Source organism: Nyctereutes procyonoides, unplaced genomic scaffold, assembly GCF_905146905.1.
Source record: "Nyctereutes procyonoides isolate TBG_1078 unplaced genomic scaffold, NYPRO_anot_genome, whole genome shotgun sequence".
NCBI classification, from domain to species: domain Eukaryota; kingdom Metazoa; phylum Chordata; class Mammalia; order Carnivora; family Canidae; genus Nyctereutes; species Nyctereutes procyonoides.
The window spans coordinates 21,718,765-21,725,347 of NW_026575043.1; the positions used below are offsets into that span (position 1 = coordinate 21,718,765).

Here is a 6,583-nt window from a genome sequence, read left to right on the forward strand (position 1 = left end):
CTTGAGATAAAATCGGGTGAGGCTCTGAGGTGTGACTCTCACTTACTCCCTGTATCTGCTCCTACCTCCTACAGCAGATCCCACTGCACCATCCCAGCCCGCAGGGACCCTTTGAGTGGAGGGCCCACCCTTTTGAATAAAGGAAGAACTTCCCTCTCTGGCTCTAAAGGACCCCTCTCCCTGGTCCCTTGCCCTCCTGGACCCTCTGGTCCTGCCCTGGGAGTCCCCATGGCTCTGCCTCCCTTTTGCTTTGTCTGGCTTTGGTCCCTTCAGTGAAGGTTTGTGTCCTCCCCAGAAGACTCTAGGGCTGCCTGGAACTCATGCAGCCCTGCAAGCAGCCTCCACCTCTCTTGGGATGCGTCTCATCCCACCAGTTTCCTGTCTTAGCCCTGCCTTCCCCCTTCTCTCATCAGCCCCAGTCTCCTGTGGCCCACCCACTAGGTTCCCTCACTTTTTGTTGGTGAGAAGTTCTGGCCCTCAGTTCATTTGCTGCAGAGATAAAGATCTCAATTACAGATGTCATAATCTTCAAAGAGCACCACTGAAGTATTATGTTATTTGGTTACTAAACATGTCTGGCTCCCTTCCCTGGGGTCATAATGGTAGTAAGAGAGTGACAAGAAAAACCAGTTTGTCAACAGGAGAAGTTGGGAGATTCTCCGGAGTTCTAATTCCCACTCAACTACCATATACCAAACATGCATATAGTGACCTAATTTACTCCTTCTAAGAGCTTTTTTAAAGATGAGGAAACTGAAGCATTCCTGTACCCCTTACCCCTGACCCAGTACTGTCTCTATTATGGAGCTATCGCCTTCATGTGTATCTTTGTTATGGGCTGAATTATGTCTCTCCCCAAATTCATATGCAGAAACCTTAATACTCAGTGCCTCAGCATACGACTATAATTGGAGATACGGGCTTTAAAGAGTAATTAAAGCAAAATGAGGTCATATGGGTGGGCCCTAATCCAATGTGACTGGTGTCTTTATAAGAAGAGGAGATTAAAACACAGACACACACACAGGGAAAATCATGTGAGGTTACGGAGATGGTGGCATCTAGAAGCCAAGGAGAGAGGCCTCAGAAGAAACCACCCTGCCAACACCTTGATCTTGGACTCCAGCCTCCAGAACTGTGAGTAAATAGATTTCCCTTGTTTAAGTCACTCAGTCCAGGTATGTTGTTTTGGCAGCACTAATGAGCTAACATGGCCTATTATCACACATTAAGGTCATCATTTCTCTGGTCTCATACGAATGGGGGTCTCTTCTGGGGGTAGATTGTGAGAGCAATGGATGGGGGCTGGGGATAATCCAAGGCAGCATTCCATGTGGGATTGCTCTATCCTTGCTTAAGACCACTTGCCCTCCTTTCCAAGCCCCATGTCCCCATAGCAGCTGCCGAATCCTGATCATAGAAAGGTCAAGTGGGAAGAAAGGGGAGGTTGGTTTGAGAAGACACACAAGGGATGTTCTCTGAGCAGTATTCCAGGGTTGTGGGATCTTGCTTCCCAAATTTTATAAAAGCTACACTTAGGACTTGAAAAAAGAAATCCACAGAGAGAACAGAAGAAACAAGGTAAAACAGGGGGAAAGAGGGAAAAACCCTAATTTGATAGTAGAAATATGTAATATCATCTCTTATTGCAAAGTACACCATAGGTTACCAAGCATTTAACCCTGATGGTCAGGATCAAGGCTGTTTGGTGAACAGAACAGACATTCTTCTTCCCACTTTACAGATGAGGCAAGTGAAGGTGAATGTCTTGCCCAAAGGCATTCCAAGGGTAAGACATGGAGATGGAGCCCAGATTTGCCCCAGGAGCTGCACAGCGTTCCATGCATGTGCTCCTGCTGGCCATTCCTCCTGGCGCCCTTCCCTTGATGAAAATTGTGGGATTTCCCCACCACTGCCCTGGTGAGGTTGAGCTGAGACCTGGGGCCCCAGTAGGTCTGTGTTTGTCTCTGGGAACCTACCCGCCATTCCCTGAGCTCTTTAGCTTTCCCCTCTTCTCCACAGAAAGAAGAATGCGATTTTGCCAGGTCGACAGCAATAACACCCACTTTTGACAGCCCTCAAGTCCTCCCAGCCAGAAGCCAAACAGAAAGTCAAAGCCGGCTGTGTTTCCACCACCCCCAGGGTGACTCTGTTTAAAATTAAAGCTCAGCATGTTTTCTTTTTTTAATTCACAATTTATTGTAAGGGGAGAAGAAAAGCTCTTGCCCTAGCGATTAAGTTTTCAGAAGGATCACCTTTTAGCAGGGCTCTAACAGGATTGCTGCTGGAAGGCAGGGGTATTTAAAGAATGTGAGCTGGAGTTCTTTCTTCTAAGCCCTTTATTTCATTTGCACGGTGCTAAGGCATTTGTCATGAGAGGGGCATTTCATAGTTATCAGGTCAAGTGCAATAAACTGGTAAGCAACAGACTGCCATCAAGGTGAAATAATTTCTGACACTTAATGGTCATTAATATGGAAGGCTGTCCATCACTATCCCTGCGTCTTGTTGCTCAGGGCTCCCCACTTTTTGGCTGTAGCAGAGAAAATAGCTGGGTTGGGGTTTGGAAGCTGCTTCTGGGAGCAGCAGCTAGGTATTATTTGGTTGCTAAAGTTGCTTCTTGGTTAAGAGCTAGCTCTAACCTGCCCAGGGCCATGTTTCCTTTAGGGAAACACGGAACACCCTTATCTTCCGCAGAGCCATGCCCCCCCCCCCCAACCCTCCGGCACCTATGTTGTTGTAAATCAGGACTTTTGGTGATTTGGGGGAAGTCTGGGAAGGCTCAAGCTCTGGCCCAAATAAATCAGGCAGGCTAAATCCTCAGTGCTAGGAGTCATCCATTAATTTGGAATTCGTGATCGTCTAGGCTGGAATGAGTTAGACACAAAAGAGACGTGGCAGACAGACTCTTAAGGTGGTCCCCGTGACTCCCTCCTATGGTGTTTATGACTTTGCATACTCTGTTCCCCTTGAGTGTGGGTGGGTTCTGTGACTTGACATTAACTGAGAGACTGTGCCTCGGGTGTTAATTACCAGACTATGTTACGGCTCTGTCTTCCTAGATGGCTCATCTTGCTCTCCTGCTGGCCTTGAAGAAGCCAGCTACGCATTGGGACTGCTGACAGAGGGCTTGTGCCAAGGAACCACAGTGGCCCTTAGCAATGGACAGCAGCCTCTGGCTGGCAGGTGGTGAGCAGTGTGATGCTCTCAGTCTTATGACCACAAGGAAATAGCTTCTAACAACCTGAGGGAACGTAGAAGCAGATTCTACCCCCGTCAAACCTCTAGATCACAGAACAGGCTGCCTGTCACCTTGACTTTTGCCTGTGACCCTGAGCAGGGACCCAGGAAGACCATGCTCAGATCCTTAATGCCCAGAAACTGGGAGACAATGTGTGTTGCTTAAAGCTGCTTAGTTTGCAGTAATTTGTTATGCAGCAGTGGATGACTGGTAAAAGGATTTGTGGAGTAAAGGAGTCAAGCAATGTCCCAGGGGTGTTATGGAGCTACTGAAGAAGACAAGCTATGCCAGCCTTTTTAGAAGGAACTTTTGCATTGAGGAGGAGGAAACTGCTTGGGTTTCTTAGCCATCTTCCTAAAGAAGATGTGATAGAAATACTTCGAGAAGAATCTGGGGAAAGCATGGGGCTCATCAGTTCCTGGATGGACTTGATCAACTCATTCCTGTGGAACGAACGAGTCCAGTAAAGACCATGGGAAGTGCCACGACAGTGGTGTGGAGTGTCCCAGCCTACGTGATGGACAGAGGGGGGCCACTGTGGCTGGAGTGGAGTGGACTCGAGCTAGTGCTAGCAAAGTGGGTCAAGGGGGTCAGATAGACCCAGGAAGCCTCTGTAAGGACTTTGGCTTTTAGTGAATAGCATTGGAAACTGTTCAAAGGTGTTGAGGAGTGGTGAGGGGAGTGGCATGACCTGACACATTCTAAGGTCACCTGTACTCTCAGGACCAATTTGTGAGTGTGCGGGAGGAGTCCGTGACCTAGTGGCAGAGATTTTGATTCACTTTTGTATCCCTCACATGACTCAGCATAACATCTGACATATTAACTGTTCAGTGTTTGTTGGATTGAATTGAATGTATAAACCATCCATTATTGCTGTAAGATTTTTAAAAATTTCTTTTTACTTATTTATTTGAGAGAGAGAGAAAGAGAGTGTGAGTGAGAATCCCAACCAGACTCTACACTCAGCACAGAGCCCAACAAGGGGCTTGATCTCATGACCTGAGCTAGAATCAAGAGTCGGACACTTTACCGATTGAGCCACCCAGGTGCCTGGCTGTGAGATTTTTTTAACATTCTGAAAAGTTTAAGCCCCAAACATATGCATGATGTCTAACTGGTTTATCAAAGCCATTGACATAACTGGCGAAATTGAAAGCAAAGCTGTGTTGTTGAGTAGGGCATTTCTGGTTTTTTAATCCTCCTCAAATGTCATGGATAAGAAAAAAATGAGCAGGTGTTATCTTAGGCAGGTGAAGGGCAGCCCATCCCTTGCCTGCTGACGTTAAAGAAGATGGAATAAGACCTTTTTCTCTTGTGTGTGTTGGGAGGTGCAGGGTTGTCCTCTCCTACAAGGGCTCTTGCAAATCTTTGCCCATAGCATCTGCTACTGAAACCGTTCATCAAGTTTACCTTGTGACTTCCACTCTTGTTATTTTGATTGCTATATTTTTTTTCTCCAAAAAGATTTAGGATTCCACAGAAACCCCTAGGACCAATAACATATTGAAATGTATGAATAGTTGTATACCTAAGGTATGTGTGATGATGGATTCTATGTGTGGATGAGGCTAGTCCACAGTACCCGAATGTTTGGTCAAATACCAGTCCAGATATTGCTATGATGGTATTTATTAGATGTAATTAAATCAGTACACGTGGGGTAAAGCTGATTACCCTTTGTATTGTAGGTGGGCCTCATCCAATCAGTTGAAAGCTTTACGAGAAAAGACCTAGGTCCCTACAGAGGGAATTCTGCTTCTGCACTGCTCTCAGATTCAAGACTGCAGTATCACCTCTTGCCAGATTTTCTAGCCTACAAGCCTGCTTTGCAAATTTTGGACTTGCCAGCCCCCAGTCGTGTAAGCCATTTCCTTAAAACTACTCTCTCTATATAGATAGATATAACGATATATGGATATCCTATTGACTCTACTTCTCTGGGATCCCTAACTCATACAATGTAAAAGTTCTGAGACCAGAAGTCTGTCTACTTCTCCCTCTTCCCCTGAAGATTAGGCTAGGTGTCTGTTACATTGTCATGTCAACCTGGAGTGAAGCATGAGGTGTTTCCTACATGAGGAGGCATTGTCTGAGTGAGGGTAGGTTGAAGTGTGCCACCCTCAAACTAGGCCTGGTGTTGCTGGCTTTGTGAGCAGAACTCCCTAAGGCAAGCTTCTCAGGGTAACATCCTAGCCACCACTGGAGCCCTTGGTGGTTTGGGCCCTCCTACCTGTCCCTCACCTCCCTTGGTCCCAGGGGTCCAGACTCTTGGTAAACCAGGGGCCTACTCTCTCCTAAGGTGTAGCTTTCCCCAAGGACCTTTTCTCTCTCCTCCCTACTCTCACTAATGGTGCCTCAATTCAGAGGGGATCTGATCAAGCCAAGGACACAAAGCTGAAGGCACTTTGCAATCTCAGCTTTTGTCCTGGTAAAGAACACATAGGTCAGAAGGGTTTCCCACTGATGGGTTTACATGGAAGCATTTTGTGAGCATGTTTAGATGCCCTGGCTCCCTTTTATTGCCCAGTATCCAACAGGATGAAAAGGCATGGAGGCATTGTGGTTATACTCAGAGTAGCTGCATATAGTCACCCCTTCCCTCCAGTCTCCCCTTTTCTTAAGCTCCAGCTTCAGTGGGTGACAACCAGGAGAGTGTGGTCAGCCCAGGTAGTGCTGGAAGCTGGGGTGTCAGGTCTCTAGCTTGGAAATAGGGGTGATTTCTAGTGGGTCCTCATTGCTGAGCTACAACAGCTCCATGCTACACTTATAACTCCTAGGGAAACCAACTCACACCTGCAGGGATCCTGTCCCCAAGTTCTCTCTGCCTAATGACCATCCCTGATGGCAAGAAGAGTGATAGTTGGAGTAGGAATCTTGCTGTTTGCCCTTTTTAGAAAACATGTTTTCCTAAATGATGAGACCAGTAGAATCTACCCCGGGGAAGGGTCCTGGAGTTGGCCCACACTCTTACCCAGAAGCATTTCCTCCCCGTTGGGAAATGAACTGGCCAGCTAGCAGTACCCAGGTAGATTCCTGAAGGGTGAAGGGTCTTGCCACTTCTCTGGGCTGGACTCTCATCCCACCAGAGCCCTCCCATCATCATTGGATGATTCATTGTCCCATCATCATCACTGAGAGAGAGTCAGAGACCTGGGGGATAGCCTTTTTTTGATCCTTCTCCTTCTGCCCTGGGGCCATCTTGTCTGTTTCTGTGGTTTAAGGATTGGTGTGCCTGAACCTGGAAATGGAGTATGGCTGTGCCTGTCCCCAGCACTGTGATTGGCATGACTTGCATGAATCACTGAGTCACACTGATGTCCAAGCTGCCAGTAGGGCAGC

The 6,583-nt window shown here is 47.2% G+C and overlaps 1 long non-coding RNA gene across 2 annotated transcripts; it reads left to right on the forward strand.

Moving 5' to 3' along the window:
* The first annotated feature begins 965 nt into the window (after positions 1–965).
* LOC129507727 (uncharacterized) lies at positions 966–4,926 on the forward strand. Of its 2 annotated transcripts, XR_008664068.1 has the most exons (3): positions 992–1,137; positions 2,023–2,143; positions 3,063–4,926. It is a non-coding gene; the product is annotated as an uncharacterized LOC129507727 (long non-coding RNA). The 2 variants fall into 2 exon arrangements; XR_008664067.1 differs by lacking the exon at positions 3,063–4,926 and having other exon boundaries at positions 966–1,137; positions 2,023–2,188.
* Positions 4,927–6,583: the final 1,657 nt, after the last annotated feature.